This window comes from Ascaphus truei, unplaced genomic scaffold (genome assembly GCF_040206685.1).
Source record: "Ascaphus truei isolate aAscTru1 unplaced genomic scaffold, aAscTru1.hap1 HAP1_SCAFFOLD_242, whole genome shotgun sequence".
In the NCBI taxonomy this organism is placed as follows: Eukaryota; Metazoa; Chordata; class Amphibia; order Anura; family Ascaphidae; genus Ascaphus; species Ascaphus truei.
Window position 1 is genome coordinate 54,569 of NW_027455345.1, and position 12,680 is coordinate 67,248.

The 12,680-nt window shown below is 41.9% G+C and overlaps 30 non-coding genes across 30 annotated transcripts; all 30 read right to left on the bottom strand.

Annotated features, from left to right (window-relative positions):
• Positions 1 to 173: 173 nt before the first annotated feature.
• On the bottom strand, positions 174 to 292 carry LOC142479769 (5S ribosomal RNA). Its single transcript, XR_012794438.1, has one exon. It is a non-coding gene; the product is annotated as a 5S ribosomal RNA (ribosomal RNA).
• A 286-nt stretch (positions 293 to 578) lies between these two features.
• Positions 579 to 697, bottom strand: LOC142479812 (5S ribosomal RNA). Its single transcript, XR_012794480.1, has one exon. It is a non-coding gene; the product is annotated as a 5S ribosomal RNA (ribosomal RNA).
• A 676-nt stretch (positions 698 to 1,373) lies between these two features.
• LOC142480874 (5S ribosomal RNA) lies at positions 1,374 to 1,492 on the bottom strand. Its single transcript, XR_012795358.1, has one exon. It is a non-coding gene; the product is annotated as a 5S ribosomal RNA (ribosomal RNA).
• Positions 1,493 to 1,778: 286 nt separating this feature from the next.
• Positions 1,779 to 1,897, bottom strand: LOC142479813 (5S ribosomal RNA). The gene has a single exon (XR_012794481.1). It is a non-coding gene; the product is annotated as a 5S ribosomal RNA (ribosomal RNA).
• Positions 1,898 to 2,183: 286 nt separating this feature from the next.
• On the bottom strand, positions 2,184 to 2,302 carry LOC142480875 (5S ribosomal RNA). Its single transcript, XR_012795359.1, has one exon. It is a non-coding gene; the product is annotated as a 5S ribosomal RNA (ribosomal RNA).
• A 286-nt stretch (positions 2,303 to 2,588) lies between these two features.
• Positions 2,589 to 2,707, bottom strand: LOC142479954 (5S ribosomal RNA). The gene has a single exon (XR_012794616.1). It is a non-coding gene; the product is annotated as a 5S ribosomal RNA (ribosomal RNA).
• A 286-nt stretch (positions 2,708 to 2,993) lies between these two features.
• LOC142479815 (5S ribosomal RNA) lies at positions 2,994 to 3,112 on the bottom strand. The gene has a single exon (XR_012794483.1). It is a non-coding gene; the product is annotated as a 5S ribosomal RNA (ribosomal RNA).
• A 286-nt stretch (positions 3,113 to 3,398) lies between these two features.
• On the bottom strand, positions 3,399 to 3,517 carry LOC142479965 (5S ribosomal RNA). The gene has a single exon (XR_012794627.1). It is a non-coding gene; the product is annotated as a 5S ribosomal RNA (ribosomal RNA).
• A 286-nt stretch (positions 3,518 to 3,803) lies between these two features.
• On the bottom strand, positions 3,804 to 3,922 carry LOC142479816 (5S ribosomal RNA). Its single transcript, XR_012794484.1, has one exon. It is a non-coding gene; the product is annotated as a 5S ribosomal RNA (ribosomal RNA).
• A 286-nt stretch (positions 3,923 to 4,208) lies between these two features.
• On the bottom strand, positions 4,209 to 4,327 carry LOC142480876 (5S ribosomal RNA). The gene has a single exon (XR_012795360.1). It is a non-coding gene; the product is annotated as a 5S ribosomal RNA (ribosomal RNA).
• A 286-nt stretch (positions 4,328 to 4,613) lies between these two features.
• On the bottom strand, positions 4,614 to 4,732 carry LOC142479976 (5S ribosomal RNA). The gene has a single exon (XR_012794638.1). It is a non-coding gene; the product is annotated as a 5S ribosomal RNA (ribosomal RNA).
• A 286-nt stretch (positions 4,733 to 5,018) lies between these two features.
• Positions 5,019 to 5,137, bottom strand: LOC142479817 (5S ribosomal RNA). The gene has a single exon (XR_012794485.1). It is a non-coding gene; the product is annotated as a 5S ribosomal RNA (ribosomal RNA).
• A 286-nt stretch (positions 5,138 to 5,423) lies between these two features.
• LOC142479987 (5S ribosomal RNA) lies at positions 5,424 to 5,542 on the bottom strand. Its single transcript, XR_012794649.1, has one exon. It is a non-coding gene; the product is annotated as a 5S ribosomal RNA (ribosomal RNA).
• Positions 5,543 to 5,828: 286 nt separating this feature from the next.
• On the bottom strand, positions 5,829 to 5,947 carry LOC142479818 (5S ribosomal RNA). The gene has a single exon (XR_012794486.1). It is a non-coding gene; the product is annotated as a 5S ribosomal RNA (ribosomal RNA).
• A 286-nt stretch (positions 5,948 to 6,233) lies between these two features.
• LOC142480147 (5S ribosomal RNA) lies at positions 6,234 to 6,352 on the bottom strand. Its single transcript, XR_012794805.1, has one exon. It is a non-coding gene; the product is annotated as a 5S ribosomal RNA (ribosomal RNA).
• Positions 6,353 to 6,638: 286 nt separating this feature from the next.
• Positions 6,639 to 6,757, bottom strand: LOC142479819 (5S ribosomal RNA). Its single transcript, XR_012794487.1, has one exon. It is a non-coding gene; the product is annotated as a 5S ribosomal RNA (ribosomal RNA).
• Positions 6,758 to 7,043: 286 nt separating this feature from the next.
• LOC142480877 (5S ribosomal RNA) lies at positions 7,044 to 7,162 on the bottom strand. Its single transcript, XR_012795361.1, has one exon. It is a non-coding gene; the product is annotated as a 5S ribosomal RNA (ribosomal RNA).
• Positions 7,163 to 7,448: 286 nt separating this feature from the next.
• On the bottom strand, positions 7,449 to 7,567 carry LOC142479998 (5S ribosomal RNA). Its single transcript, XR_012794660.1, has one exon. It is a non-coding gene; the product is annotated as a 5S ribosomal RNA (ribosomal RNA).
• Positions 7,568 to 7,853: 286 nt separating this feature from the next.
• LOC142479820 (5S ribosomal RNA) lies at positions 7,854 to 7,972 on the bottom strand. Its single transcript, XR_012794488.1, has one exon. It is a non-coding gene; the product is annotated as a 5S ribosomal RNA (ribosomal RNA).
• Positions 7,973 to 8,258: 286 nt separating this feature from the next.
• On the bottom strand, positions 8,259 to 8,377 carry LOC142480009 (5S ribosomal RNA). Its single transcript, XR_012794671.1, has one exon. It is a non-coding gene; the product is annotated as a 5S ribosomal RNA (ribosomal RNA).
• A 286-nt stretch (positions 8,378 to 8,663) lies between these two features.
• Positions 8,664 to 8,782, bottom strand: LOC142479821 (5S ribosomal RNA). The gene has a single exon (XR_012794489.1). It is a non-coding gene; the product is annotated as a 5S ribosomal RNA (ribosomal RNA).
• A 286-nt stretch (positions 8,783 to 9,068) lies between these two features.
• Positions 9,069 to 9,187, bottom strand: LOC142480880 (5S ribosomal RNA). Its single transcript, XR_012795363.1, has one exon. It is a non-coding gene; the product is annotated as a 5S ribosomal RNA (ribosomal RNA).
• A 286-nt stretch (positions 9,188 to 9,473) lies between these two features.
• On the bottom strand, positions 9,474 to 9,592 carry LOC142480021 (5S ribosomal RNA). Its single transcript, XR_012794682.1, has one exon. It is a non-coding gene; the product is annotated as a 5S ribosomal RNA (ribosomal RNA).
• A 286-nt stretch (positions 9,593 to 9,878) lies between these two features.
• On the bottom strand, positions 9,879 to 9,997 carry LOC142480034 (5S ribosomal RNA). Its single transcript, XR_012794695.1, has one exon. It is a non-coding gene; the product is annotated as a 5S ribosomal RNA (ribosomal RNA).
• Positions 9,998 to 10,283: 286 nt separating this feature from the next.
• Positions 10,284 to 10,402, bottom strand: LOC142480045 (5S ribosomal RNA). The gene has a single exon (XR_012794706.1). It is a non-coding gene; the product is annotated as a 5S ribosomal RNA (ribosomal RNA).
• A 286-nt stretch (positions 10,403 to 10,688) lies between these two features.
• Positions 10,689 to 10,807, bottom strand: LOC142480056 (5S ribosomal RNA). The gene has a single exon (XR_012794717.1). It is a non-coding gene; the product is annotated as a 5S ribosomal RNA (ribosomal RNA).
• A 286-nt stretch (positions 10,808 to 11,093) lies between these two features.
• LOC142480068 (5S ribosomal RNA) lies at positions 11,094 to 11,212 on the bottom strand. Its single transcript, XR_012794728.1, has one exon. It is a non-coding gene; the product is annotated as a 5S ribosomal RNA (ribosomal RNA).
• A 286-nt stretch (positions 11,213 to 11,498) lies between these two features.
• On the bottom strand, positions 11,499 to 11,617 carry LOC142480079 (5S ribosomal RNA). Its single transcript, XR_012794739.1, has one exon. It is a non-coding gene; the product is annotated as a 5S ribosomal RNA (ribosomal RNA).
• A 286-nt stretch (positions 11,618 to 11,903) lies between these two features.
• Positions 11,904 to 12,022, bottom strand: LOC142480090 (5S ribosomal RNA). Its single transcript, XR_012794750.1, has one exon. It is a non-coding gene; the product is annotated as a 5S ribosomal RNA (ribosomal RNA).
• A 286-nt stretch (positions 12,023 to 12,308) lies between these two features.
• On the bottom strand, positions 12,309 to 12,427 carry LOC142479822 (5S ribosomal RNA). The gene has a single exon (XR_012794490.1). It is a non-coding gene; the product is annotated as a 5S ribosomal RNA (ribosomal RNA).
• Positions 12,428 to 12,680: the final 253 nt, after the last annotated feature.

Below are 12,680 nucleotides of genomic sequence, written 5' to 3' on the forward strand. Positions count from 1 at the left end.
GGAATTCTTGATGTCAGAATTCTATTTTGGAAGGTTGCATTGTGTTGAACTTTCAGAGGAAAAAACGATATATTTCTTTGCCACTGCGGGAAAAAAGTAGTAAAAAATGAAACATTTTCATTTGCTGCAAGGAATGCCATGTATATTTTCATTAGGGAAGCAAAAAATAAAAACACCCACAGCACCTGGTATTCCCAGGCAGTCTCCCAACCCAGTACTAATCAAGCCTCACCCTGCTTAGCTTCCGAGATCTGACGGGATCGGGCGCTTTCAAGGTAGTTTGGCCGTAGGTGGAGATTGCTGTCTCATGATATCCTCTCATTCTTAAATCCATGAGCCTATATCTTGCTCCATGCATACACAGAGACTGAGAAAATGACAGGTGCACTCAAATGTACTATAGACGGAATTCTTGATGTCAGAATTCTATTTTGGAAGGTTGCATTGTGTTGAACTTTCAGAGGAAAAAACGATATATTTCTTTGCCACTGCGGGAAAAAAGTAGCAAGAAATGAAACATTTTCATTTGCTGCGAGGAATGCCATGTATATTTTCATTAGGGAAGCGAAAAATAAAAACCCCTACAGCACCTGGTATTCCCAGGCAGTCTCCCAACCCAGTACTAATCAAGCCTCACCCTGCTTAGCTTCCGAGATCTGACGGGATCGGGCGCTGTCAAGGTAGTATGGCCGTAGGTGGAGATTGCTGTCTCATGATATCCTCTCATTCTTAAATCCATGAGCCTATATCTTGCTCCATGCATACACAGAGACTGAGAAAATGACAGGTGCACTCAAATGTACTATAGACGGAATTCTTGATGTCAGAATTCTATTTTGGAAGGTTGCATTGTGTTGAACTTTCAGAGGAAAAAACGATATATTTCTTTGCCACTGCGGGAAAAAAGTAGTAAAAAATTTCAGAGGTGCCTATATTCAACCTCCTCCTGTTTGGATTTGAACTCACTATCTCTTCCAAGTATCAGCTTGAACACTGCACACCCCAACTCTGTGAGCCACAAGCTCACCATATAACATGCTGAGTGTTCTGAGGCCTGTATGATATATTTCTAAATGACATGGGAGGCATAAGTGTATTATTGTGACCGTTAAAAAAATACATTCTTGAAGAATTACCTTAAATGGAGAAATTAAATCAGAGACTGAGAAAATGACAGGTGCACTCAAATATACTATAGACGGAATTCTTGATGTCAGAATTCTATTTTGGAAGGTTGCATTGTGTTGAACTTTCAGAGGAAAAAACAATATATTTCTTTGCCACTCCGGGAAAAAAGTAGCAAGAAATGAAACATTTTCATTTGCTGCGAGGAATGCCATGTATATTTTCATTAGGGAAGCGAAAAATAAAAACCCCTACAGCACCTGGTATTCCCAGGCAGTCTCCCAACCCAGTACTAATCAAGCCTCACCCTGCTTAGCTTCCGAGATCTGACGGGATCGGGCGCTTTCAAGGTAGTATGGCCGTAGGTGGAGATTGCTGTCTCATGATATCCTCTCATTCTTAAATCCATGAGCCTATATCTTGCTCCATGCATACACAGAGACTGAGAAAATGACAGGTGCACTCAAATGTACTATAGACGGAATTCTTGATGTCAGAATTCTATTTTGGAAGGTTGCATTGTGTTGAACTTTCTGAGGAAAAAACGATATATTTCTTTGCCACTGCGGGAAAAAAGTAGTAAAAAATGAAACATTTTCATTTGCTGCAAGGAATGCCATGTATATTTTCATTAGGGAACCAAAAAATAAAAACCCCTACAGCACCTGGTATTCCCAGGCAGTCTCCCAACCCAGTACTAATCAAGCCTCACCCTGCTTAGCTTCCGAGATCTGACGGGATCGGGCGCTGTCAAGGTAGTATGGCCGTAGGTGGAGATTGCTGTCTCATGATATCCTCTCATTCTTAAATCCATGAGCCTATATCTTGCTCCATGCATACACAGAGACTGAGAAAATGACAGGTGCACTCAAATGTACTATAGACGGAATTCTTGATGTCAGAATTCTATTTTGGAAGGTTGCATTGTGTTGAACTTTCAGAGGAAAAAACGATAGATTTCTTTGCCACTGCGGGAAAAAAGTAGCAAGAAATGAAACATTTTCATTTGCTGCGAGGAATGCCATGTATATTTTCATTAGGGAAGCGAAAAATAAAAACCCCTACAGCACCTGGTATTCCCAGGCAGTCTCCCAACCCAGTACTAATCAAGCCTCACCCTGCTTAGCTTCCGAGATCTGACGGGATCGGGCGCTTTCAAGGTAGTATGGCCGTAGGTGGAGATTGCTGTCTCATGATATCCTCTCATTCTTAAATCCATGAGCCTATATCTTGCTCCATGCATACACAGAGACTGAGAAAATGACAGGTGCACTCAAATGTACTATAGACGGAATTCTTGATGTCAGAATTCTATTTTGGAAGGTTGCATTGTGTTGAACTTTCTGAGGAAAAAACGATATATTTCTTTGCCACTGCGGGAAAAAAGTAGTAAAAAATGAAACATTTTCATTTGCTGCAAGGAATGCCATGTATATTTTCATTAGGGAAGCAAAAAATAAAAACACCCACAGCACCTGGTATTCCCAGGCAGTCTCCCAACCCAGTACTAATCAAGCCTCACCCTGCTTAGCTTCCGAGATCTGACGGGATCGGGCGCTTTCAAGGTAGTATGGCCGTAGGTGGAGATTGCTGTCTCATGATATCCTCTCATTCTTAAATCCATGAGCCTATATCTTGCTCCATGCATACACAGAGACTGAGAAAATGACAGGTGCACTCAAATGTACTATAGACGGAATTCTTGATGTCAGAATTCTATTTTGGAAGGTTGCATTGTGTTGAACTTTCAGAGGAAAAAACGATATATTTCTTTGCCACTGCGGGAAAAAAGTAGCAAGAAATGAAACATTTTCATTTGCTGCGAGGAATGCCATGTATATTTTCATTAGGGAAGCGAAAAATAAAAACCCCTACAGCACCTGGTATTCCCAGGCAGTCTCCCAACCCAGTACTAATCAAGCCTCACCCTGCTTAGCTTCCGAGATCTGACGGGATCGGGCGCTGTCAAGGTAGTATGGCCGTAGGTGGAGGTTGCTGTCTCATGATATCCTCTCATTCTTAAATCCATGAGCCTATATCTTGCTCCATGCATACACAGAGACTGAGAAAATGACAGGTGCACTCAAATGTACTATAGACGGAATTCTTGATGTCAGAATTCTATTTTGGAAGGTTGCATTGTGTTGAACTTTCTGAGGAAAAAACGATATATTTCTTTGCCACTGCGGGAAAAAAGTAGTAAAAAATGAAACATTTTCATTTGCTGCAAGGAATGCCATGTATATTTTCATTAGGGAAGCAAAAAATAAAAACACCCACAGCACCTGGTATTCCCAGGCAGTCTCCCAACCCAGTACTAATCAAGCCTCACCCTGCTTAGCTTCCGAGATCTGACGGGATCGGGCGCTTTCAAGGTAGTATGGCCGTAGGTGGAGATTGCTGTCTCATGATATCCTCTCATTCTTAAATCCATGAGCCTATATCTTGCTCCATGCATACACAGAGACTGAGAAAATGACAGGTGCACTCAAATGTACTATAGACGGAATTCTTGATGTCAGAATTCTATTTTGGAAGGTTGCATTGTGTTGAACTTTCAGAGGAAAAAACGATATATTTCTTTGCCACTGCGGGAAAAAAGTAGCAAGAAATGAAACATTTTCATTTGCTGCGAGGAATGCCATGTATATTTTCATTAGGGAAGCGAAAAATAAAAACCCCTACAGCACCTGGTATTCCCAGGCAGTCTCCCAACCCAGTACTAATCAAGCCTCACCCTGCTTAGCTTCCGAGATCTGACGGGATCGGGCGCTGTCAAGGTAGTATGGCCGTAGGTGGAGATTGCTGTCTCATGATATCCTCTCATTCTTAAATCCATGAGCCTATATCTTGCTCCATGCATACACAGAGACTGAGAAAATGACAGGTGCACTCAAATGTACTATAGACGGAATTCTTGATGTCAGAATTCTATTTTGGAAGGTTGCATTGTGTTGAACTTTCAGAGGAAAAAACGATAGATTTCTTTGCCACTGCGGGAAAAAAGTAGCAAGAAATGAAACATTTTCATTTGCTGCGAGGAATGCCATGTATATTTTCATTAGGGAAGCGAAAAATAAAAACCCCTACAGCACCTGGTATTCCCAGGCAGTCTCCCAACCCAGTACTAATCAAGCCTCACCCTGCTTAGCTTCCGAGATCTGACGGGATCGGGCGCTTTCAAGGTAGTATGGCCGTAGGTGGAGATTGCTGTCTCATGATATCCTCTCATTCTTAAATCCATGAGCCTATATCTTGCTCCATGCATACACAGAGACTGAGAAAATGACAGGTGCACTCAAATGTACTATAGACGGAATTCTTGATGTCAGAATTCTATTTTGGAAGGTTGCATTGTGTTGAACTTTCTGAGGAAAAAACGATATATTTCTTTGCCACTGCGGGAAAAAAGTAGTAAAAAATGAAACATTTTCATTTGCTGCAAGGAATGCCATGTATATTTTCATTAGGGAAGCAAAAAATAAAAACACCCACAGCACCTGGTATTCCCAGGCAGTCTCCCAACCCAGTACTAATCAAGCCTCACCCTGCTTAGCTTCCGAGATCTGACGGGATCGGGCGCTTTCAAGGTAGTATGGCCGTAGGTGGAGATTGCTGTCTCATGATATCCTCTCATTCTTAAATCCATGAGCCTATATCTTGCTCCATGCATACACAGAGACTGAGAAAATGACAGGTGCACTCAAATGTACTATAGACGGAATTCTTGATGTCAGAATTCTATTTTGGAAGGTTGCATTGTGTTGAACTTTCAGAGGAAAAAACGATATATTTCTTTGCCACTGCGGGAAAAAAGTAGCAAGAAATGAAACATTTTCATTTGCTGCGAGGAATGCCATGTATATTTTCATTAGGGAAGCGAAAAATAAAAACCCCTACAGCACCTGGTATTCCCAGGCAGTCTCCCAACCCAGTACTAATCAAGCCTCACCCTGCTTAGCTTCCGAGATCTGACGGGATCGGGCGCTGTCAAGGTAGTATGGCCGTAGGTGGAGGTTGCTGTCTCATGATATCCTCTCATTCTTAAATCCATGAGCCTATATCTTGCTCCATGCATACACAGAGACTGAGAAAATGACAGGTGCACTCAAATGTACTATAGACGGAATTCTTGATGTCAGAATTCTATTTTGGAAGGTTGCATTGTGTTGAACTTTCTGAGGAAAAAACGATATATTTCTTTGCCACTGCGGGAAAAAAGTAGTAAAAAATGAAACATTTTCATTTGCTGCAAGGAATGCCATGTATATTTTCATTAGGGAAGCAAAAAATAAAAACACCCACAGCACCTGGTATTCCCAGGCAGTCTCCCAACCCAGTACTAATCAAGCCTCACCCTGCTTAGCTTCCGAGATCTGACGGGATCGGGCGCTTTCAAGGTAGTATGGCCGTAGGTGGAGATTGCTGTCTCATGATATCCTCTCATTCTTAAATCCATGAGCCTATATCTTGCTCCATGCATACACAGAGACTGAGAAAATGACAGGTGCACTCAAATGTACTATAGACGGAATTCTTGATGTCAGAATTCTATTTTGGAAGGTTGCATTGTGTTGAACTTTCAGAGGAAAAAACGATATATTTCTTTGCCACTGCGGGAAAAAAGTAGCAAGAAATGAAACATTTTCATTTGCTGCGAGGAATGCCATGTATATTTTCATTAGGGAAGCGAAAAATAAAAACCCCTACAGCACCTGGTATTCCCAGGCAGTCTCCCAACCCAGTACTAATCAAGCCTCACCCTGCTTAGCTTCCGAGATCTGACGGGATCGGGCGCTGTCAAGGTAGTATGGCCGTAGGTGGAGATTGCTGTCTCATGATATCCTCTCATTCTTAAATCCATGAGCCTATATCTTGCTCCATGCATACACAGAGACTGAGAAAATGACAGGTGCACTCAAATGTACTATAGACGGAATTCTTGATGTCAGAATTCTATTTTGGAAGGTTGCATTGTGTTGAACTTTCAGAGGAAAAAACGATAGATTTCTTTGCCACTGCGGGAAAAAAGTAGCAAGAAATGAAACATTTTCATTTGCTGCGAGGAATGCCATGTATATTTTCATTAGGGAAGCGAAAAATAAAAACCCCTACAGCACCTGGTATTCCCAGGCAGTCTCCCAACCCAGTACTAATCAAGCCTCACCCTGCTTAGCTTCCGAGATCTGACGGGATCGGGCGCTTTCAAGGTAGTATAGCTGTAGGTGGAGATTGCTGTCTCATGATATCCTCTCATTCTTAAATCCATGAGCCTATATCTTGCTCCATGCATACACAGAGACTGAGAAAATGACAGGTGCACTCAAATGTACTATAGACGGAATTCTTGATGTCAGAATTCTATTTTGGAAGGTTGCATTGTGTTGAACTTTCTGAGGAAAAAACGATATATTTCTTTGCCACTGCGGGAAAAAAGTAGTAAAAAATGAAACATTTTCATTTGCTGCAAGGAATGCCATGTATATTTTCATTAGGGAAGCAAAAAATAAAAACCCCTACAGCACCTGGTATTCCCAGGCAGTCTCCCAACCCAGTACTAATCAAGCCTCACCCTGCTTAGCTTCCGAGATCTGACGGGATCGGGCGCTGTCAAGGTAGTATGGCCGTAGGTGGAGATTGCTGTCTCATGATATCCTCTCATTCTTAAATCCATGAGCCTATATCTTGCTCCATGCATACACAGAGACTGAGAAAATGACAGGTGCACTCAAATGTACTATAGACGGAATTCTTGATGTCAGAATTCTATTTTGGAAGGTTGCATTGTGTTGAACTTTCAGAGGAAAAAACGATAGATTTCTTTGCCACTGCGGGAAAAAAGTAGCAAGAAATGAAACATTTTCATTTGCTGCGAGGAATGCCATGTATATTTTCATTAGGGAAGCGAAAAATAAAAACCCCTACAGCACCTGGTATTCCCAGGCAGTCTCCCAACCCAGTACTAATCAAGCCTCACCCTGCTTAGCTTCCGAGATCTGACGGGATCGGGCGCTTTCAAGGTAGTATGGCCGTAGGTGGAGATTGCTGTCTCATGATATCCTCTCATTCTTAAATCCATGAGCCTATATCTTGCTCCATGCATACACAGAGACTGAGAAAATGACAGGTGCACTCAAATGTACTATAGACGGAATTCTTGATGTCAGAATTCTATTTTGGAAGGTTGCATTGTGTTGAACTTTCTGAGGAAAAAACGATATATTTCTTTGCCACTGCGGGAAAAAAGTAGTAAAAAATGAAACATTTTCATTTGCTGCAAGGAATGCCATGTATATTTTCATTAGGGAAGCAAAAAATAAAAACACCCACAGCACCTGGTATTCCCAGGCAGTCTCCCAACCCAGTACTAATCAAGCCTCACCCTGCTTAGCTTCCGAGATCTGACGGGATCGGGCGCTTTCAAGGTAGTATGGCCGTAGGTGGAGATTGCTGTCTCATGATATCCTCTCATTCTTAAATCCATGAGCCTATATCTTGCTCCATGCATACACAGAGACTGAGAAAATGACAGGTGCACTCAAATGTACTATAGACGGAATTCTTGATGTCAGAATTCTATTTTGGAAGGTTGCATTGTGTTGAACTTTCAGAGGAAAAAACGATATATTTCTTTGCCACTGCGGGAAAAAAGTAGCAAGAAATGAAACATTTTCATTTGCTGCGAGGAATGCCATGTATATTTTCATTAGGGAAGCGAAAAATAAAAACCCCTACAGCACCTGGTATTCCCAGGCAGTCTCCCAACCCAGTACTAATCAAGCCTCACCCTGCTTAGCTTCCGAGATCTGACGGGATCGGGCGCTGTCAAGGTAGTATGGCCGTAGGTGGAGGTTGCTGTCTCATGATATCCTCTCATTCTTAAATCCATGAGCCTATATCTTGCTCCATGCATACACAGAGACTGAGAAAATGACAGGTGCACTCAAATGTACTATAGACGGAATTCTTGATGTCAGAATTCTATTTTGGAAGGTTGCATTGTGTTGAACTTTCTGAGGAAAAAACGATATATTTCTTTGCCACTGCGGGAAAAAAGTAGTAAAAAATGAAACATTTTCATTTGCTGCAAGGAATGCCATGTATATTTTCATTAGGGAAGCAAAAAATAAAAACACCCACAGCACCTGGTATTCCCAGGCAGTCTCCCAACCCAGTACTAATCAAGCCTCACCCTGCTTAGCTTCCGAGATCTGACGGGATCGGGCGCTTTCAAGGTAGTATGGCCGTAGGTGGAGATTGCTGTCTCATGATATCCTCTCATTCTTAAATCCATGAGCCTATATCTTGCTCCATGCATACACAGAGACTGAGAAAATGACAGGTGCACTCAAATGTACTATAGACGGAATTCTTGATGTCAGAATTCTATTTTGGAAGGTTGCATTGTGTTGAACTTTCAGAGGAAAAAACGATATATTTCTTTGCCACTGCGGGAAAAAAGTAGCAAGAAATGAAACATTTTCATTTGCTGCGAGGAATGCCATGTATATTTTCATTAGGGAAGCGAAAAATAAAAACCCCTACAGCACCTGGTATTCCCAGGCAGTCTCCCAACCCAGTACTAATCAAGCCTCACCCTGCTTAGCTTCCGAGATCTGACGGGATCGGGCGCTGTCAAGGTAGTATGGCCGTAGGTGGAGATTGCTGTCTCATGATATCCTCTCATTCTTAAATCCATGAGCCTATATCTTGCTCCATGCATACACAGAGACTGAGAAAATGACAGGTGCACTCAAATGTACTATAGACGGAATTCTTGATGTCAGAATTCTATTTTGGAAGGTTGCATTGTGTTGAACTTTCAGAGGAAAAAACGATAGATTTCTTTGCCACTGCGGGAAAAAAGTAGCAAGAAATGAAACATTTTCATTTGCTGCGAGGAATGCCATGTATATTTTCATTAGGGAAGCGAAAAATAAAAACCCCTACAGCACCTGGTATTCCCAGGCAGTCTCCCAACCCAGTACTAATCAAGCCTCACCCTGCTTAGCTTCCGAGATCTGACGGGATCGGGCGCTTTCAAGGTAGTATGGCCGTAGGTGGAGATTGCTGTCTCATGATATCCTCTCATTCTTAAATCCATGAGCCTATATCTTGCTCCATGCATACACAGAGACTGAGAAAATGACAGGTGCACTGAAATGTACTATAGACGGAATTCTTGATGTCAGAATTCTATTTTGGAAGGTTGCATTGTGTTGAACTTTCTGAGGAAAAAACGATATATTTCTTTGCCACTGCGGGAAAAAAGTAGTAAAAAATGAAACATTTTCATTTGCTGCAAGGAATGCCATGTATATTTTCATTAGGGAAGCAAAAAATAAAAACACCCACAGCACCTGGTATTCCCAGGCAGTCTCCCAACCCAGTACTAATCAAGCCTCACCCTGCTTAGCTTCCGAGATCTGACGGGATCGGGCGCTTTCAAGGTAGTATGGCCGTAGGTGGAGATTGCTGTCTCATGATATCCTCTCATTCTTAAATCCATGAGCCTATATCTTGCTCCATGCATACACAGAGACTGAGAAAATGACAGGTGCACTCAAATGTACTATAGACGGAATTCTTGATGTCAGAATTCTATTTTGGAAGGTTGCATTGTGTTGAACTTTCAGAGGAAAAAACGATATATTTCTTTGCCACTGCGGGAAAAAAGTAGCAAGAAATGAAACATTTTCATTTGCTGCGAGGAATGCCATGTATATTTTCATTAGGGAAGCAAAAAATAAAAACACCCACAGCACCTGGTATTCCCAGGCAGTCTCCCAACCCAGTACTAATCAAGCCTCACCCTGCTTAGCTTCCGAGATCTGACGGGATCGGGCGCTTTCAAGGTAGTATGGCCGTAGGTGGAGATTGCTGTCTCATGATATCCTCTCATTCTTAAATCCATGAGCCTATATCTTGCTCCATGCATACACAGAGACTGAGAAAATGACAGGTGCACTCAAATGTACTATAGACGGAATTCTTGATGTCAGAATTCTATTTTGGAAGGTTGCATTGTGTTGAACTTTCTGAGGAAAAAACGATATATTTCTTTGCCACTGCGGGAAAAAAGTAGTAAAAAATGAAACATTTTCATTTGCTGCAAGGAATGCCATGTATATTTTCATTAGGGAAGCAAAAAATAAAAACACCCACAGCACCTGGTATTCCCAGGCAGTCTCCCAACCCAGTACTAATCAAGCCTCACCCTGCTTAGCTTCCGAGATCTGACGGGATCGGGCGCTTTCAAGGTAGTATGGCCGTAGGTGGAGATTGCTGTCTCATGATATCCTCTCATTCTTAAATCCATGAGCCTATATCTTGCTCCATGCATACACAGAGACTGAGAAAATGACAGGTGCACTCAAATGTACTATAGACGGAATTCTTGATGTCAGAATTCTATTTTGGAAGGTTGCATTGTGTTGAACTTTCAGAGGAAAAAACGATATATTTCTTTGCCACTGCGGGAAAAAAGTAGCAAGAAATGAAACATTTTCATTTGCTGCGAGGAATGCCATGTATATTTTCATTAGGGAAGCAAAAAATAAAAACACCCACAGCACCTGGTATTCCCAGGCAGTCTCCCAACCCAGTACTAATCAAGCCTCACCCTGCTTAGCTTCCGAGATCTGACGGGATCGGGCGCTTTCAAGGTAGTATGGCCGTAGGTGGAGATTGCTGTCTCATGATATCCTCTCATTCTTAAATCCATGAGCCTATATCTTGCTCCATGCATACACAGAGACTGAGAAAATGACAGGTGCACTCAAATGTACTATAGACGGAATTCTTGATGTCAGAATTCTATTTTGGAAGGTTGCATTGTGTTGAACTTTCAGAGGAAAAAACGATAGATTTCTTTGCCACTGCGGGAAAAAAGTAGTAAAAAATGAAACATTTTCATTTGCTGCAAGGAATGCCATGTATATTTTCATTAGGGAAGCAAAAAATAAAAACACCCACAGCACCTGGTATTCCCAGGCAGTCTCCCAACCCAGTACTAATCAAGCCTCACCCTGCTTAGCTTCCGAGATCTGACGGGATCGGGCGCTTTCAAGGTAGTATGGCCGTAGGTGGAGATTGCTGTCTCATGATATCCTCTCATTCTTAAATCCATGAGCCTATATCTTGCTCCATGCATACACAGAGACTGAGAAAATGACAGGTGCACTCAAATGTACTATAGACGGAATTCTTGATGTCAGAATTCTATTTTGGAAGGTTGCATTGTGTTGAACTTTCTGAGGAAAAAACGATATATTTCTTTGCCACTGCGGGAAAAAAGTAGTAAAAAATGAAACATTTTCATTTGCTGCAAGGAATGCCATGTATATTTTCATTAGGGAAGCAAAAAATAAAAACACCCACAGCACCTGGTATTCCCAGGCAGTCTCCCAACCCAGTACTAATCAAGCCTCACCCTGCTTAGCTTCCGAGATCTGACGGGATCGGGCGCTTTCAAGGTAGTATGGCCGTAGGTGGAGATTGCTGTCTCATGATATCCTCTCATTCTTAAATCCATGAGCCTATATCTTGCTCCATGCATACACAGAGACTGAGAAAATGACAGGTGCACTCAAATGTACTATAGACGGAATTCTTGATGTCAGAATTCTATTTTGGAAGGTTGCATTGTGTTGAACTTTCAGAGGAAAAAACGATATATTTCTTTGCCACTGCGGGAAAAAAGTAGCAAGAAATGAAACATTTTCATTTGCTGCGAGGAATGCCATGTATATTTTCATTAGGGAAGCAAAAAATAAAAACACCCACAGCACCTGGTATTCCCAGGCAGTCTCCCAACCCAGTACTAATCAAGCCTCACCCTGCTTAGCTTCCGAGATCTGACGGGATCGGGCGCTTTCAAGGTAGTATGGCCGTAGGTGGAGATTGCTGTCTCATGATATCCTCTCATTCTTAAATCCATGAGCCTATATCTTGCTCCATGCATACACAGAGACTGAGAAAATGACAGGTGCACTCAAATGTACTATAGACGGAATTCTTGATGTCAGAATTCTATTTTGGAAGGTTGCATTGTGTTGAACTTTCAGAGGAAAAAACGATAGATTTCTTTGCCACTGCGGGAAAAAAGTAGCAAGAAATGAAACATTTTCATTTGCTGCGAGGAATGCCATGTATATTTTCATTAGGGAAGCGAAAAATAAAAACCCCTACAGCACCTGGTATTCCCAGGCAGTCTCCCAACCCAGTACTAATCAAGCCTCACCCTGCTTAGCTTCCGAGATCTGACGGGATCGGGCGCTGTCAAGGTAGTATGGCCGTAGGTGGAGGTTGCTGTCTCATGATATCCTCTCATTCTTAAATCCATGAGCCTATATCTTGCTCCATGCATACACAGAGACTGAGAAAATGACAGGTGCACTCAAATGTACTATAGACGGAATTCTTGATGTCAGAATTCTATTTTGGAAGGTTGCATTGTGTTGAACTTTCTGAGGAAAAAACGATATATTTCTTTGCCACTGCGGGAAAAAAGTAGTAAAAAATGAAACATTTTCATTTGCTGCAAGGAATGCCAT